The following is a 19356-nucleotide window of genomic DNA, read 5'->3' as shown; positions in this document are numbered from 1 at the left end:
CACACACGCACAAAAAAACTTGTGCTGGAGCATTACAACTGCAAAGTAGTTTAATGGCTGATGTTCAAACAAGCGAGCGCAGCCGTCATAATTGAAGCCCTCCCCAAATTGTGTTTTTATTTTGCTCCCCAGTTCTGAAATATAATCAGTTTACCTAATTTTATTGCATTTCCTAATGATGCTCGCCCAGAGCAATTGTTCTGTGTGTTCCTTAGCAAACAGCCCGTGTCAGCTCACTGAGATTAATCTTGATTACTTTAGCCCTTGATGAAGTAGGCTACAGTAATGCTCTAATTGGGGAATATTACCACATAGGGAAAAAAAAAGCAAGTGATAGATAGACCGGGAGATGGATGTTTGACTCCAAACTGCACTAAACTGTAATGCCGCTCGGAGTGATTAACTTTGGATGGATCAGTGGCTGTGGTGGAAGGCAGAACACAAACAACAAACAGCCACATCCATGACTGCAGTCGCTGTTATTATGTTTTCTCTGAGCTGCTGACGAAAATAATGACTCACATTTTATTAGCAAGACAAAGACAGCGGTTTGTAAAAGTCGACCCTACAAGATATCCAGTATGGATCTTTATTTTTCTACAAATACATTTCTTACTGCATTTACCTGTTTTTACTCAGTCCTGGTATTTGCATTGGGGTAGCAGCTCTAAATAAATGAAGCACTTAACAATGTAGAAGACTGTTGTTTCAGTTAAATAGCTTTTTAAAGCCACGATGATGCTATGATGATGTTATTAATAAGAACAGCAGCAGCAATGATAGCAACACAATGAAACAGTATTGGAATTATTAATAATACTATAATAATAATGATAATAATAATTTTGATTTTCAGTCTCAACCCTAACAGACACCACATTCGTCTTTTCTGTATTTCAGCTCGGCTAAAATTTGTAATTATTCAGTAAAACAATAAATACATGGCCATTGTGTGCAAATATATTATATACAAGGTAGCAGCCCTTGTCAGGTTGGAAATTAAAAATGGTATTATTCTTATTTTTTCATGTTAGGCAACACATTAATTACCTTGTAATGCTTGTGCACACTGTTTTAGGGCTCCCAGTATAGATGAGATTTACAACACTATAACACAATGCAATGCAATTGCCCTGTGCTCTCACTATAAGATTCATAAGTATGTCACAGAAAACTGTTGCAGCTTGTTTTTTCATACAGAATCCAGCCTGCCTTCATTGTGCTGCCATTGCAAACACTTCTTTCTTTGTCTCTCTGAAAGCCTTAAAGATTGAGTCAGCGGCAGCCCCTCCAGCCTCATTACCTGGACCTGCAGTATAATGAAGCCCCCCCAAAAAATACAGGTCCAAAGGCCTGACATGTCACTGCTTATGGAGGCTACAGCGCACGCCCTGGAGGCAACACCCAAATCTGCTCATGCAGCTCTCCTGCTATTCTGCCCCATCTTCACTTGTGTGGTATCGTACATGACATGGGTGAGAGCGCACACACTGTGCAGTACAGTGCATCACATGCATACACACTCAGCTGCATGCCACACTGTGCTGAAGCTGTAGGAGAAACCCAATTTGCTTGGTTGGGACAGTTGTCTTACGAGGTGTTGTACGCTGACTGGACATATGCTGACCCCTTCCATTTTTTTAGTGCTGACTTTCTTGTTGGTGCCTCTTTGTGTCATGACTTTGTGCCTAGTTTTGTTTACGGGATGCAAAGAGAGGAGGATGGTTAGTGTATAAGATGCGAGAGAGTGTTCCTTTGTTTGTCTTTGTTTAGAGCAGGGGTCACTTACGACAACAGTCGGGATTCGGACCCAGACACCATCCTAACCCGCCCTGGACCTATGAAACCAGCGTAGCTTTTCTAGCCTTACAGCACTAGTGGGCCAGGAAACTCACAGTTTTTATTAATTCCACTGAACATTCTGATGGGAGTTGGAGTTGGGAGAAACATGAGAAGGAAAGAAACCAATCAGAGACAGCTGTTTATTCCAAGATGCAGATTTTAAGAAATGCTGTCTGTATTTTACTTTCTGACACGACAAGAGATCATTTATTTTATTCAAATACTTATTTATAATTCCTCCTGTGAAAACTGACAGTAAATATTGTTGAAATAGTAATATATTATATTTGTATTACTATATTTGGCAGGCAGTTGTTGACTGCCTGATAAGATAAATCAAAAATTTGAACATACATTGCACTTGTTATTTGAATTAATGTTATTTAGACATTATGCTGTTCTAGACTTTCCATGAAGAAAATGTTTATCCGGACCTCTCTAAATTTTCATGGAAACCCCTGGTTTAGATGAATAAGCATATTTGTTGGTGTGTGTGTGTGTTTGTGTGTGCAGCAGGATGGTTTGGTAGCTGTGACAGAGCCATGGCATGAGTGAGTAAAATGAAAACTCTGAATCAAGCCACAACATTAAAATCAGTTTCAAAACAGATCACTGTGTGTTACAACTAATGGTGTTTCACACACAACACACTGTATTTGTTTTCACTCACAGGTCAGTCTCTCCACAGTCCATGTGAGTGACACCTGACAGAACGTGTGAGCAGAGTTAAAGGTAAACATACACACTCACACCTCCAGAGAGCGTGTCACCTGCTCACAGCAGGCGAGCTGAAGGGAAGAGGCTGGGATAGGGAGAGAGACGGGGGAGTGGGGACAACAGCCTGACCGTGTGGACATTGGTGCTGTCTTGTGAAGGTGTGAATGTGTCATTATGGAACATCACAGCTCACACACACACACACACAAACAAACAGTCTCAACAGGACATACACTGGCATGATATTTGCATGTACACGCAGGAAAACAAGAGACCTTACTTGGGAAAACATGCACAAATAAAAGCATTTATACGTGCACGCACTCCAGCCCACTCACTACACTACAGTCCTTGGTTCGGACTTGCAGGTCACCCACAGTAAAAGTCTACTGTTCATCATGCCACGTCAAATCCTGCTGCACCGTGTCTGTGCATGTCAAACAGGCCTTTCTCTGAGAAGCCTGACAAGATGCAGAAGGATCAGTCATGCTGTACTAGAAAGATAACGTCACCAGAATCTGTTAAGACACATTGGGGGGGGGGGGGGGGGGGGGGGATTGTGACACGTTCCACAAAAGCCACGCTTAAAAACGGGAGCCGTGCAGTTATTTGGTGATATTAATGTATGGCGACAACTAGCGAAGAGAAAAAAAAAATCAATAAAATTTTTTATGACATCTCCCTTGGCCGACGTGTCTATAATACTATTCAAATGGGAGCAATGATGATAAGGTTTGGCCAAGGCTTCTATGAAGAGGGGGTGGGGTGGGGAACGCGGTGAGGGTGGAAGACGAGGATGATAGAGGGCCCCCAGATAGCTGGCTTCAGGCTGTCTGCAGCACCATAAGCTGTTGTTTTATTTGTCATTTTGTGGATGGAATCAGAAGAGCAAATGCAGCTCGTAGTTGGCAGGGAGGTCTGAGAGTTACCCCCCCCCCCCTCCGTCTCTGAAACCATACAGCACGTAATCTATGTAGTGTATCCCACACAATGACTTACAGCAAATATGTCATCATGTATCTGTACATGGGAACATGGAGATTAAACCTGTGTGTTAGCAGTGCTGTCTGTGCAGTTTGATACTATATGATTGTTTTTTGTGACATACCATCACAGTCAATATTTGCATAAATGTTTAATTTATTTTCGTGCGACTTTATTAATATGAAATAAAGATGCAGACATCATGAATTCTTACTCTTCAGAGTGTGTAGAAGGTATTTCACTGTTAAAACCTGGAATCATTGCAGTATTGTGTCAGGCTACATCCATACGACTATGTTTCAAAAGTCCTGAAAACTCCAAGGTTGCACTTTGCAGCCTGGATGGGCACAAACACAGACTTTCTGGAATTATGATGCAGACACTCTTTTGCTGAGTGCGTCTTTTCGGTCACATGACCCGCCCCCTACAGAAGACAACAAACGGCATTACCCTCAGCTACCAGTGTAGAACACAACATGGATAATCAATCACAAGCATTGCTGACCCTGTTGTCTTTGCTAACAGCTGTTTTGCAGTTAAATTCCGCATTTTACAATGATACAACTGTTTACATGTGTAGGAAACAAGCTATTATTTGAGCAATCCCTGTGTAAACAGTGTATTTGACTGGTGGGCGAGAAACTGTAATGGTGTAGAGAATGTTTTCTTAGCACACTCTGAGCTCTTTAATACCAATCAATCATCGTTTGAGCGGAGTATTGTTGCTAATGCAGTGCATCCCTTTATCGCCATAATCTGCTCATGTCCTAACAGCTACTTGCAGCATGCTATGCACCATGTCACAAGAAAAGAGTTGTGTCTGAGTGCCATGAAGAATTGATGTTGGGAAGGCTCATCCAGCATGAGCAAGGTGTTCCCAATAAAGGGCTCGGTGAGTGTATTTGATGCTTGTGAGTGTGGTTTCTCCGAGAGTTAGAGTGGATTTTGTTCTAATCTTCTGGATTTACTTCATGTACAGTCCAACGGCAGCTTTGGCTTACAGGAATTCTTGACAGTTGACAGTCTTGTCTTGTTAGGGCTCAGCAAGCCAAGCGCAAACACACGCACGGCGCACATTCACACACAGGAGCAGAAGGCGAGCCAACTGTACACTAAATAAACCTGCTTGTCGTAATAATGACGAGAGCCGACTCCATTATGTTCTTTTGACTTTATTTCTCTGATTTACCGCAGTCAAAGTGACGCGTGCCTGGGACAGTCTCCAAGGTTGCTGTCAGGGGGAATTTAATGTCCTTGGCTTTAGCGTCTTTCTGAGAGCCTGTCACATCGGCTCAGCCCTGACTGGCACACCAGCCGGGACCTCTGGCATTGTTAATATTAATAGAATATTGATACCACCAAAATACTGTGGTAGAATTCTCATGTCCACCCCCCATGTCTCTTTGTAGGACAAAAACCACCCTGTTTCCTTCCCATGTCTCTTTTAAAAAAAAAATAATTCTTAATTTGATCAACACTGCCTCTTATAATAATAATATTATGCAAAACCAATTAATTTGTATTTTATGACCTCTCCTTTTAATTTATTAATTATGACTTATGCAAAATAAAAATACATGTATAATCCGGAGAGGTTTCTATTGTCTGTGGGAGAACACTGAAAGGATAGACGGTCGAGATCTGGCTATTTCAGGCTATTTATACACGCACACACACACACACACACACACACACACACACACACACACACACACACACACACAAACACACACACAAGTATAGGTATATAAGCTGCACTATGCATGTACCTTCATGTGGACATTTCTTAAAAATAATGACTCAGCCATGAGGAAACTGGGAGCTCGTCCAACTCTCTTTATTCATGTTTCTGCCTTTGCTCTCAAACCAGCAAGTTCTGGCATGACCCCACAAGTACTTTAAATCCTCTCGTAATATTACTTAACTGATGCTGCTTTCCTTTCCCAGGCTGCGTTTGGATCTAACAACCTGATTGCAAAGTGTAGATATATTTCAATAACACCATATGATGGGGAAAATGCAGCAACATTTAGTAATTTGTTGACAGCAAAAATCCTTAAAATCCTACATAAGTCACAGTAGGTTTCACAGCTTGCATATGTAGCTGTAGAAATATTTGGTGTAATTTTTGTGTAAAATTTGTGAAGAAATACTAATGTTTAAGCTGAGCAGCCAATCAGTGTGTTGCCCGCTTACCATCCAATCAGATCAAAAATCTAATTACCCAATCTGGACAGAGTAAGACCCTCTGATTGGCCAATCCTTTCCTGTCACGGTTTAGCTGAGCTAGGAGCTGCTTCGTTCTGAAATTATGACGCTTAACCAAACGTAAGTTGAATAAATATTCAATCTGTTGATGAGATTGCACCACCAACCTTTAAAAAATTATTCATATTTTGAATGATAATTATATCCTGTCCAAAGTTTCTGCTGCTCTGTCTGCCTCTACTAAAACAAACTGTTTGCTATCTTGCTGTGCTTGATCACTTTTTACATTTGCAAATGACATATATGTCTCTATGCAAAAATCTTTTCCTTCACACATATGGACAATATTCCCATAGAAGCAAATCTGTATGACACATTCTCAAGATCAAAAATTTACAGATTCAAGTATAAATACATATGTGCATTTTTTACATGGATGTGACACAAGCAGTGAACATGATTTCACAAGCTCATTATATTATTGATTGTTAGACTCAGATACATAAGAAATATGTTGTGAAATAACAAAAACATGTTTGTTATAGGAACTCATAGCTCATAAGAGGAAAAAATACAATTTCACTGCTGTAAATATTAAACCCAAACTTTAAAAACAGGGCAATTATAAAGCATACAACTTCACTGTATTCCATCCATATAGGATTTAACCAACATGACAAACTAGCATATTTCATCACAAGGGGCATTGATTTTGATGTAAACATAATTATCAACGAGCGTCAGACTAAATTGGCCTGAAAAGATAGAGAGTTCATTATCAGCCGAAACACTTGGGAGTGTGTTACTCTAATTAATTTTCTATAATGAACCCAATGTTTTTGTTAAGATCCAAAATACCTCAGTGACACATTGCTGACTGCGAGACCTCATCCCAGCTCCACTGGGTTTGACAGGGAAGCTTGTGTTGGGTAATGAATTACAGTAAAGTGGTGCACGCGCATGTTTCGTCAGCAGTGGTTAATGTACAAGTTGATAATAACATTTAGACATCTGACATCATGTCGCAGGCTATTATGATCTCAAAAGAGCTTGATAAAATGATTGTACTCTGCATTAACTTCCTGTCTGCATCGAAGTTAAACCCTGAATTCACCACCGCAGGTTTTTCTTATTGTTTAAAGACAAATGTTAAAGTTTCTGCATTTTGGTCGAAGCAGTGTTGTCCCCTCTCTGCATGCACTCTCAAGCAGTGGCATCAGAAACTATTTTCAATAATTGATTCCGCACTGTAATTGAACAGCATGACTGAACGACATAGCTCATTACTTTACTCATTAGTTAATTATCGGAGAAGTAGGACAAGTCAATAAAAGTGAAGGCAGTAAATTTCGATACTAATTAGCCGCGCTTCCTTTGAGACATACTTAAAGGCAGATTAGTTACCTGAATGTCCCGCAATGGGATGGGGGGGGGCCTGGTGGAGGGGTGCGTGCGTACATGTGTGTGTATGTGTGTGCATGTGTGGACGGGGGGGGGTGCCTACTAAGGTCAGCTGCTTGATATCAATAAAGAGTTAACGGTTACAGCAATGTGATAGAGCTCCACACAAGACAAGGTTTTTAACAATACAGGGATTCAAGAGAATGAAGACATGATGAAACAGAAATCTGAGAGAAAATCTAAATTATGTTCTATTTTCCTTTCTGGTGATATTATAAAATAAATAAATGTGTATATATATATATATATATATATCTTCAGTGTGCACTAAATGCCAAAAATAGTAGAAAGTAAATAACAACTAATCTTACTTACTTATAATTAAACTAACCCTGTGAATACATAAGAAGAATTGAGAAAATGAATAAAACTACATTAATCCACACAGACCAATATTGTTTGTGACTCATTAGTTTCATCAGCTGGGGTTGTGTCTTTGACGTATTGCTCCAAATTGATTAATGAGCAGAATCGATTAAGACAATTTATTCCCTTTCATTATGGGCCTTTCTGCCTCTATTTGTTTTCTCTGCTAACGCTGCCAATAATAACCGTTTGACACACTGGGCCCACTGTGAATAACCGTGACTGGGTTCATGCACTCCTAACAGGGGGCCTTTACAGAACTGTAGCGCAGATGCAATGTCAGCCAATCAGAGAGCCCGGACGAGGGCCGGGCGAAGCGAACGCAAGCGTCTTTTTCACATGCAAATTCTACAATGTGATAATAAACACCTGACATGGAGCATGACTGAATTACCCTGTCTGTTTAATCAATGGCACCGCTTATTGCTGCTCTCAATCCTTTGTTGCCCTCCTCTTTTATTCACCTTCTCCTCTGTCGTCACATCTCTTCTCTTATTATGTCTATTTTTTTATTCATATCTCTCTCCATACCCCAATTTTATTTCTTCCTCCTTCCTTTTCCTCCTTTCTGCTTCCTTCACATGCACTTCCTTGCCTCTTAATCCCCCCCATCCACCTCCCTTCTATCACTCAGCTGTTTCACACTCATACATTATCACTTTTTCCGTCAATTGGCTTTAACCGTGCTAAGTTTTGTGAGGAGCCATCAGCAGGGTCCCCTTGGGGACGAGGAAATGACAGAGGGCGGCCTTTATTTACCTCTGTGGCCCCTACCGTGTCGTCTGCTTAATCATGTGGCTAATCGACAACACTGTCTCCCCGCTCGCCCGCACCCAGACAATGGGGAACCTCATTCATATTTGATACAATGGAGTGTTTAAGTCACTGCACGCGTCTGAGGAGGAGGATATTGTGTTTCATTGTGAAGGGCTCCACAGGGACCTCCTCCCTGCCCACCCAGGCCTCCCTATCCGTCCTCCTCCTCCCAACTAACATATGCTTGGCACTTCTGGTGTTAAGCAGGCCGGCCCCAGCCATGTGCAGCTGGCCGGACGCAACGGCCCCCGACCCTGTATCAAAGAATTAATTCCCATGATTAATTCAAATGGTTAATTCTGCTTTATCGTGGCTTAAGAAAAATTACCAAGACAAATATGTACTCCACCGAAGAATGAATTACACAGAGACGTGTTTAATAATGCAACAGGGCGTATAATAGGGGCTCTTTTCCTCGCGCTAATCTCCTCACCACCTCCACTTCAGAGAGCGCGGTGTCAGATGCTGGGCACCATGTGCTGCCTCTGTTCTTTAATATCTCTAAACGGGGATTTATCCCACAGAACAGATTGTTGTGTCCTGTATCTGTTTAAGTGTCTGTTGCTACCTAATCACTCCCAGAAGCCACTCGAATGGCATTTCAGAAGTCCACTGAAAACTATAACTTACATTTTTTACAACAAAATTAGCAAATATGCGCAAGTTTTGCAAATGAGGATAAATCCACTAAAAAGGCAATTGTGGCAGTTGAGGATTATCCCTTTCTATTTTTGTATTCCCCGGTGCGCCATGTTTGACGTCAGGAACGCACCGACAAATGAGGCTCTCTGTATCCTCGCCGTCTTGCCAAGGTAGTGCGTTCACCTGGGTGTCACGCTTCCATCCCTGTGAATGACAATTGCATCTATTTGCTTTGCAGTCACTGCCAGATGTTAGTGATGATGATGATGATGACAATGACGATGATATTACTTTTATTGTCAGCACACATCTGAGTTTGTTTGCATCATATAGCAGCTCCATTTACAGCGTCACTGGCAACAAAAATGAAGACAGGAAGTGAAAATACATACATCACAAAAAGAGAACACAAAAGACACTACACAACAGTATAAAACAAAGGAGATGATGCTCAAGGCCTGTTAACATAGATTTGATCCGAGATTTATTTCCATATTTATCTTTAGGATTGACTGGTGGACAACAGAGTTTTTCAATCTCACCTTATTAAATTGTGGAGTGTCTCCAGTTGGATGGGTGTTTTCACCAGTAGAAAGGAGCTTTACATGACTGGAAACACTTGTGAGCTGCTGATATCTACTTCCTCTCTTGTTTCCTGTCTTCTCTCTCCCTATCTCTCCCCCTCTTGCTGGTTTTTCTCCTCCCTGCTACTTTAAAAGATTAACCAGGGTCATTAAGGACACAGAGAAGGTTCATTTCGCTGTTACGAGTGGCAAATTAATCATGGGGGGATGCCATTTAATGACACACTTCCCTGGACTGATTACTTGTGTTCTTGCTAATTACATTGGTTAACTACAGTGCACCTATGAAGGTCCTTTTGGTATTTGGTCTCTTAAGTCCACGGGCCTCCTTAAAGACTCACTCGCACGCTCCCCCCCCCTCTCTCCTTCAAGCAAATTAAAGAACATAAAAAAAACAGCTGTGTATGGCACGGTGCCCCGACGAGCCCATTACCGACACGTTTGCCTGAACCACGGAAGGAACTTAACTGTGTCCTATAACCTCAAAATGAGGGTGCACCACTCACCGTGGTTTTTACTGTCGCAGCGCTGCAGAGGTTTCCCCTCCTCATCCTCTCCTCGTCTCCTGCCCCTTGTCTAAATGAAAAAGCACAAAAGCATGGTGTCATTAAAACCGCCACCATCAGGGCCTGGCTGGTTTCATTTGTCCTCCATTATTACTGGAGACAGCTTCGCTGTCAGAGCCGCAGAGGTGGGGAGGGTGGTGGGCAATAGGATACAGGTTAGACACGGAGCCACAGACCAGTTAATAATGGAGAGAATCTTGGGGCAGGTAAGGGTCAAACTGGACACTTCCTAGCATGCAGCGAGGAGCCATTCATCTGAATGGAAATGTCAGTGGAGACCATCAGGTCAACAGCTCCAGGCTAAGTTGGACCTGGGTGTGACTCCTGACACTCAACGGTGGACAGGGGCCAGATAATGGGTTTAGGACCCTGATGGTTATCTCCTCGACTCTGGCTTGTTTTCATTCCTCTCCTCGCCGCCCCCTCCTTCAATCCCTCCATCCTTCACTCCCCCTCCTTCTAATGACAACTGAGGAGGGGTTCAACCACAGAGATATTTGGATGGAGAAGATACGTGACAGATGTATCGTGATAAACGCGGCGCTGGCTTTGCTTAGAAAGAGCAACTCAGACCCAGGGACATGAATGGGAATGTTGTTTCCTCCTTTATGGTGTGTGCCAGAACCACTTACTGTGTGTGTGTGTGTGTGTGTGCACGTGTGTGTGTGTGCACGTGTGTGAGCAGGAAGTTCTGTTGTATGACTATCATAATTGGTCTGATTATTTATCTACTTTTGAAAATCACTTAAATTAGTCTTCTACTTATAGAAACCATTGTTTAAAATATGTAGTATTTTCTGACTGTTTATTAAATTCGAGTGAAATTGCAGTCAATCAAATGTAACTCACTTCTTAAATCTGAATATTTGGATAAATCTAATTCTCAAAGGAATCAAAAAAAATGTTGTCAGGCGTGCAATCCGTTTGTGTGGAAAACAGCCGACAAACATCCACATCTTCCTCATGTCAAAATCTGTCGAAGCATTCCGAGTCCTTTGATTTTTTTTTTCCTTTAGCTCATATTGAGACGGCTTAGAGGAGATCCTGAAAAGACCTTTTGAAACGGACCAGAGCTGGCAGTCTGGCTATTTGGTAACCCCCTCCTTTTCCTCAGCCTGTTTTACAATCTCATTAAATCGGCCCTTTGTTTTGCCACTTTCCAAGCTCTGATCTCTGGCTTAGGACGAGTCAAAAGGCCAAGACAGTTTGAAAAAGGCTCCCTCCGCCACAAAGAGGCCTCTTGTTCGCAATCATTCCCCTCTTCAACACCACCCGGACAAAAAAAGGGAGGCAGGGAGCAGGAGGGTCACTCGCTGCTGTGATATCGTGAGAACTTAATGAAAGTTTTATAACTCTTGAAATGTTTATGACCTCCCCACTCAGCAGCTTGTCCCACCAATTAATGGCTAATTCTGACGGGAGTCGAAGAGCCTGGTTGGAATTTCAGATGAAAAAAAAAAAAAGTAGAGAAAACACTTTAGATATTTGACATTGTTGAAGGCAGGACTGTTATTTATTTATTTACTTCCACGTATAGTGTTTATGCCATCAATAAATCAATCAAATTTTATTTTTATAGCCCATATACACAAATCACAATTTTTTTATGAGGCTTAACAAGATGCCACATCCTCTGTTCTCAACCCTCAACAAGAGAGATGGAAAACAACCAAAATAAAAGCCAAGGGGAAAAAAACATAGCGTACAAACCTCAGAGAGAGTTGCAAGTGAGGGATCTCTCTCCCAGGACGGACAGAAGTGCAATAGATGTCACATGTGACACAACATGTCAACAAAATGACAATATTTACAACACTCATGAGAAAAGACAATGTCTAACATAAATTAAGAGATTTATAAATATAAAGTGTTTATACAAAAGAAAATGTCTGACAGAGGTGAAGGGAGCTAAAGTAACGATTTTACTGATATAAGTATTCCCATAATAGTAATATATGTGTAGGCATATTGTTTATCTAAGCAATCTAGTTTTAATCATTTCCCATGATCAGCTGCCACCAGGATCCACCATCAGTACTTTACCTTGGCTGTTCAGTTGCTACAGGGAAGCACAGCAGCACATAGAATTATTATAATCTCTTCGGCAACCCAGACCTCTGCAGGCGCTGCTAACAAACTCCTGCTTCTCTTCCCTGCCCAGTATCTCTCCAGCTCTTTATAAACTCTGCTCCATTGTGGGCTTATTATGCAACATTCTACTCAGTTATGTCACTATTTATTTACAGGGTGCAAAACACAAAAGAAATGAAGAATTGAAAAGGCCGCAATCAAAGTCAGATCGCGCTGCCGTTACTGCATCATGTTAAGAGCTAAGTAATGCATTCAACAGCGTTGCATCAAAGACCAAAATGAACACAGAATGGCGCTTCGTTCGCTCGGCAGACAGCAGTTACTGAATTACTCTTGCAAGGACTTAGCACAGCTCCATCTTGGTACTGTGAACCTGTCATGGAGCAATGAAGGGGAATCCAGAACCCATCTGAAACAAATGACAAAGTCTATTGCCCAAGGCCCCTCTCTCCCTCTTCTTAACAGCTTCGCTGAGAAGCCATCACTGTCCACGAAATATGATAAAACCCATGCCATAATAGGATTCATAAACATGCCCAAATACAATTTGCTGAGATGTATTTCAGGAAAAGACAATCATTTACAACTTCTGAGGGGGATTTAGAATAAGTATGTTTGTATGCAAATCCGGCAAACACGTTTTATGTACTCCGCTCCCACAGATCATGAAAGCGCATTAGATTTATGGCAATGTGTGTGCATAATTGTGAAGATGCTGGGGTGGGGAGGGGAGGGGGGTAAAGAGGAAGACGAAGAAGAGGAAGAAGAAGGAAGAAGAAGTCTCAGGATTTATACTGAGACCTTATTGGGGGTTTTTGATTAGTGTAGAACGAGCTCGGCTTTCATGCCCCAGACATGAAAAACAATCGCTGCCACTTGGCTGAGTCCTGGGCATCCAGGCCCCCATTGCTTCCACATGGGAAGCCGCCAACATTTGCTTTTGGCAATAAAGATAGCTGAGGACAAAAGACAGGCAGCAAGTACCTCCTGGCAAATTCTTATTTGCAAGCAGGCCTCCTTAGGTTATAGTTGATTTTTCCCTTAGAAATAAGTTTAACAGGAGGGTTTAGTGTATGTGAAATTATTACATATAGTTTCATTAGTGAAGAAATTAATTTAACATATAAACTAGCCCGCAAATTGGTAGATACAACAGAGTCAGCTGTCATGGTTATCATGCATTTAATTTAGTTCAGTTGGTTTCTGTTTGTTGTAACATACAACTTGGTTATGTATTAGAGGAAAATATCAATTTTTCTTCACTGTCCAGATTTTTTTGTGTTCCCTTTCAAATCCAGTAAGTCTGAACCTTTACAGTTTTTTACCTGTGTAAGCCATTATTATTTTAGTTTAAATTCTCCACAGAAACTACAGCATCCTTATTACCTTGTTAGAAAGTTTCCACTTTAAATGAACTGCTACCACAGCTAAGATCATTGGCCTTATGTTAACACCATTTGGACGTTTAATCCAATAAAGACCAATTTACAAACTCATTTATTACCAATAAAGGAAAATCACCTGCTTCACGCCACCTGAATGTCATTTTGCAGTGTGTTTTTTTTTCTCTCTCTTCCTCTGTTTGAAGAAATCATTAGCAATGTGGCGTGGATTTGGGGGTCTTGAGACAGCAGCCTCCCCTACCTCCATCTCAATCAGTGGTGGGAGAGGAGAAGTAAAGGAGTTGGGGGTTTGGGGGGGTTGACCCAGGAATCTGGAGGTTTTTGGGAATTAGAGTTCAAAGCAACTCCCCGCAGCCTACATAAACCACCCTCAATTGGCACAAAGAGGAAACTCAATTTGCAGGGAACTGCGCTGTATACTTTTTATAGAGGAACTTTTAGTCATTAGGCCATATACTCCATCTCGCTCAAAGAGCCAGGCAACGCGGCAGGAGGCCACAACATGCTTTTTGTACAAAAAAGCAGGACAGAACCCCCCCCCCAACACACACACACCACAGAAGTAAAATGTCTCTTAATGAGAGCCCAGTAAGTTCCTGTGTCTTCAGATGGTGTCCTGTTTGTTCAGCAGAGCAGGGGGATCTGTGTTAACCCTTCCACAACGAAATCTGCTTAGAAGGTGTAATCCTATCTAGTATGCATGTAGCAGTCTTCAGGCAGGGCTGTGCTGGAAAAACAGCCAAAGATGCTGTATCAAATTAAACATATGTGTGGAAGAAAGCACACTCTTTTGGGCAACAATCAGGCCGCATTGAAAGAGAATGAATTTATTCTGAAAATCTAGTTTAAGGTTGTCATATTCATTTTAGTCAAATGGGATTTGAGAACAAAACGCAGTTTGAAACATGACAAATACAGACCCAATAGTTGATCTGTTTACAAAAACATGATTCACTCAGTGTACTGTACTTTCATCAAAGCAAGTCCAAAAACTGCTTATTTGAAATATGAAATGTTTATTTCAAATTATTATTATTTTAAATACATATATGCATTTATTTGGCATTATTGAATATATGCCATAAAAATAAATATACAATCAATTTGTAATAGGAACGTTATGGGAGTTTGAGTCAAGTATATTTATCATTATCATTTTATTATGAAATAATCATACACACACACAATCTGTTTGACCATCCTCAAGATAAAATTACACAGGGTGATTATTTCATTATTTAAGGATTCTAAACATTTACCTATAGTGATCCATTTACCCCCATTAATTCTTAATATTATAAAAAATTATACATTTTTACCAGTGGAATTAAGTCAATATTATTTATGTGACCAAGACATTGACGTTTTCTTTATAATTATGAAATTATCTGAAAATCCTCTTTAGTGTCAGGTTTTGCAGCTCTCTCTAATGTGTACATTGCATGTTGTCCATAATTCATAATTACTTTTGGTTTCTTCATCCTTTCCAATGAAAAATGATAAATGAGAAACAGAATCCCTTGCACAGAAATTGCTATACTGAAATTGCTCACCACTCACTTAAAGCAAAAAATCAATAAACGGAAAAGTAAAAAATACAGTAAAATTACAGAAACAATAAATAAACTAAGTGATGAAGCTGTGTAAAAGCAAACAGGCGGAAGGTAAACAAGTACTGTGCAATGTAGGATCACAGTGGGGACTACAGTGCAAAAACTTAACAGGGAAAAATACATTAGCTGCAATTTAACAGTAAATGAATCGTAATGTGCAAAGATAAACGGGATGAAAAGGCTAATGTGGGTCAAGAGTAAATTAACAGTAGTTTAACAGCAGAGAAGGAGATGAGCAGAAAGGGGATGAATTGTGTTTCTGGATGGTCACAGGAAGGAATGACCTCCTGTAGCGTGGAGCCCTTAGTCATTCTCTGAGTCTCTGGCTGAACCTGCTCCTCTGACTAACCACAACACTGTGTGGAGGGTGGGAGACATTGTCCATGACGGAGAGGAGGTTTGACAACATCCTCCACTCCACGACTACATCCAGTGGGTCCAGCACCACCCCCACGACCGAGCCAGCCCTCTGAATCACTCTGTTGAGTCTGTTGGTGTCAGATACTCTCAGGCCTCCGCCCTCAGAAAAACATCTGCAGCATGGTGCCAAAGACGTTGAAGGAACGGAGCACCCTGCAGGAAAAGTGCAGACTCTGGAACTTCCTGTAGAGAACCACAGAGTTCCTGGTCCAGTCCAGTTTGATTTCTAATTAGAAACCCAGGTATTTGTACTTAAGAACATGTTGCACCATTTCTGCCCTGTTGGAGGTTGAGTAGCAGGAGTTCTGGATCTCCTGAAGTTCACCACCAGGTCACGCAAGTCAACTCCATTCCTCCCTCCTGATGCATTTAGATTCATAGGAGAACTTCTCTTGGTGAGGTAGTTCACAGCGACACCAGAGGGGCATCAACCTACATGCCAGTCAACGTCCTTCAGGAAGACGTGGTAAAGGCACTAAAGAAATAGAAGAACATGATTCGGGCTGTGCCCCCTGGTCTGTCCAAGTAGTAAGAATTATTCATCAGACATCTGTTCAGGAAAAGTGCAGGGACTCCAAAAATGACCAATGCATGGAGGGAATCCTGGACCCAGGATGTGTGGGGGCAGTGCTCTGGGCCTGTAGTTGCTGGTGGCAAGATGAGGGACATTTTTTAAATATAATTGATGAGTAAAATTAGTTGTTATTCATATGTCGAGTCTTTAAAGGTTGCACAATTCTTTGTCTCATTTCCCCATTTAAGACTCTATCCAGACATCATCTTTCATAATCTCCCACTCAATTTCTCTATCTGCGTCCTTGCTAACCTCTGTGAACTTTGACCTTACCACACAGCCCTTGCCAGCCTGTCATATTTGTCTCTTTGTGTCCTTTGTTGCCCTTCTGTCCCCCGTTCTCCCCCTTCACCATATATGGCAGATTAATGACAGCTAATAATATCTGATGTTCCTGGACATTGCGCCTGGTAATGAGATGCATTCCCAATGGGTAGGCAAGGTGTCACCACTAACAAATTCCCCGTTGCTGTGCGCAATTAGCCTGTAAAAAGGGTGGAAAAATACACTAAATCAGTATCGGCCAAGATGGATGGAGTGCGTCGAAAGAAAAATACCCCTTTGTTACCAAACACCCGACACGGAGGAAGAGAGGAGAGAGAGCGGGAGAGAAAAAATGTCTCTTTTCCTCCTCCACATCTTTCTCCTGGAGGAGATGTGGACAGGTTACCTTTATGGAAACATTATTCCTTGACTGCTCCCTGGCAGGAGTTCATTACAGCTCAGCCTAACGTTGAAATATTCTCTGCGAAATGTCAACATATGTAAATGAGGACTCAGCCCTCATTCGCATGTCATGTTTTGTTAAAAGTTGTTGCAACCTTTCTTTCCTACTTATTTCTGGCTTTTCCTTTTTCCCCATGTCTTCTTCATCGCAGGGAATTCAGCTCCTTTCCAAAATAATATATATCTAAATACCAAGACAGAGCAGGAAAATATATACATTTTGCTCGACACTGTTCATTTATATCACTAAAAGCACAAAAGATACACTGCATTGCCGATTTTTCATTCAGTAATTATCCCTGAAATACAACACATTTATCAATAAATAATGCTGTTATTTATTTTTCACAAGCATACTTTTTTAATTCATGGATATCTCAGTTTGAAATAAAACCCATGTGATCTGATGTTTGCTTTACCAACATTCAAAAGAAGTTAAATCACACATCAAATAACTGTTTTTCTGTGTTATGTGGCCGCATTTGTATCCGCGATGGTCGGCCATATTAAATCATGTTCAACAACATCGATCCCTCAGGGCAGTTTAAATATTAGTGAGCATTAAATCAATAACAATGCAGGCTGTGGTTACACACCAAAAGGACACTGGCATGATTCAACATTTATGCAAAACAACAGCTAAACTGTGGCATAATGTCTTGGCTGGTGCCATTCTGCACTGCAGAGCCCCATGGCAAAGTGCGAGTGATGAGAACGGATAGAGCTTCCATTCACAGCCACCCATGTGTGCCCAGTAGCTCAAAGCATTGACTAGTTGCCCAGTCATCCCCCGATGTGACAGTTAACACAACTCTGAGCAAGCAGCTAGTGTTACACTGATGCTGAAACACTATCTACTTCACCCATAAACTAGCAGAGCCCGTGCCGATCAAATTTAAAAGTGATTTCGCCTCCGCAGGGTGAGTGTGAGGCAGATGCAGGGTAGATGGTAGAAAAGATTCCCACCATGGATGGGGATGTAGGGGGGGTTCACTTGATGTAGCTATGTGTGAATGCATCAACTCTTCAGTCTTGCGTTGTCAAAAATTCATTTTATGCAGGGGTAGTGAAGATGCCAACTAGTTCACCTAGAGCTCTGAAGTGGGGGATTTGGCGCATTGTGCCTCTAAAAAGAACGCCGCGGCACTCTCGTATTCAGCAGCCGGCTCCCTGCTCTGCTTTGTGCCCCTACTGTACCCCTACTCACAGGCTGAATCTGTTGGGGGCTCTATCAGCCTAATGAAAATTACATTCACGCCCGCGCCACTCCTGCCATACAGCCTACATTATGCAACAGATGAGCATTGGGGCCAGGGTGTCTAAGTTTGATAGCATTTCTTAAGCAGGATCAAACTGGAAGCACAGGAGGAGTATTGGCAGTGATGTGAATTTGATGAGTTCAACAGTAAAAATATTCACTTTTCACGTATAATGAGAACCACAAACCCGCCCGGTGCTGGGTGGATTTTTGGATTTTTTTTCGGAAGGCGGGGGGGTCTTCATTGCAATATCATTTTGTGCAGTAAAATTGATATAAAAATGAACTTTTTGGAATAATTGACTCTATGCTCATAACGAGAGGGGATCCCGTCATTTGTTATGAGCCAAATGTATGCTACAATATAGGAAATCCAGTTAGGAGAAAAGTGATGAGTTTCAGGAAGGCACTGAAATCTACATGCAAATGCATAATAATCACACATCTACAATATTGCAGTGTTAAGAAAAAAAATACCTTGGATTCAATTATCATGTGGGCTGGAATAATCATAATGTTATTGGAAACTCAATTATGGAGGCAAGCCATGTCTGGAAATTAGCTGAACTTAGCTAAGGCAAGTCAGCCCCTTGAATTCATCAAGTATGGATTATCACAATATTACATGTTCACTTTGATTCTGCTGTCCAAAGACAAACATTCACAGTCACTGCTGCATACTCCCCACGTTTGTTTTATTCATGAACTGCGCTCTGATCTATTATACATACAAAACTGATTCTATGCTGATCGCCCCGGGCTAACAGGCTCAGACATAGAATTAATTATATTATATACACATGCAAGATAATTGTGTACGATTCGGTCAAAAAAACAAAAAAAAAAGAGGTATTTCTCTATGTGTGATTACCAGTGTTGCTTCACCGGCAATTATTTCCATTATTGTTGCTAATATTGTTAATGTTATTGTTTTCTCATTACAGCATTTCTCTGGGGCTTATTTTTAAGATATTAGGATGTATGTGACCGCTACTCTGGAATAAATCATGGCATTGGCTGACGAAGCCCATGACATTAATACCTAAGCTGCACGCTCATATACCAAGAAAATTACTTTGAAATTA

The 19356-nt window shown here is 41.3% G+C and overlaps 1 long non-coding RNA gene across 1 annotated transcript in view; it reads left to right on the top strand.

The window, feature by feature from the left end:
* Window positions 1-19356, top strand: part of LOC138405285 (uncharacterized) — a 42643-nt gene that overhangs the window by 9886 nt on the left and 13401 nt on the right. Inside the window, exons 3-4 of the long non-coding RNA XR_011239000.1 lie at window positions 1262-2393; window positions 2515-2574. This is a non-coding gene — a long non-coding RNA (uncharacterized lncRNA). The remainder of the gene's footprint in view (window positions 1-1261; window positions 2394-2514; window positions 2575-19356) is intronic.

Source organism: Paralichthys olivaceus, chromosome 17 (assembly GCF_024713975.1).
Source record: "Paralichthys olivaceus isolate ysfri-2021 chromosome 17, ASM2471397v2, whole genome shotgun sequence".
NCBI classification, from domain to species: Eukaryota; Metazoa; Chordata; class Actinopteri; order Pleuronectiformes; family Paralichthyidae; genus Paralichthys; species Paralichthys olivaceus.
The sequence above is the reverse complement of the archived record's forward strand: the minus strand, read 5'-3'. Positions and strand labels throughout refer to the sequence as shown.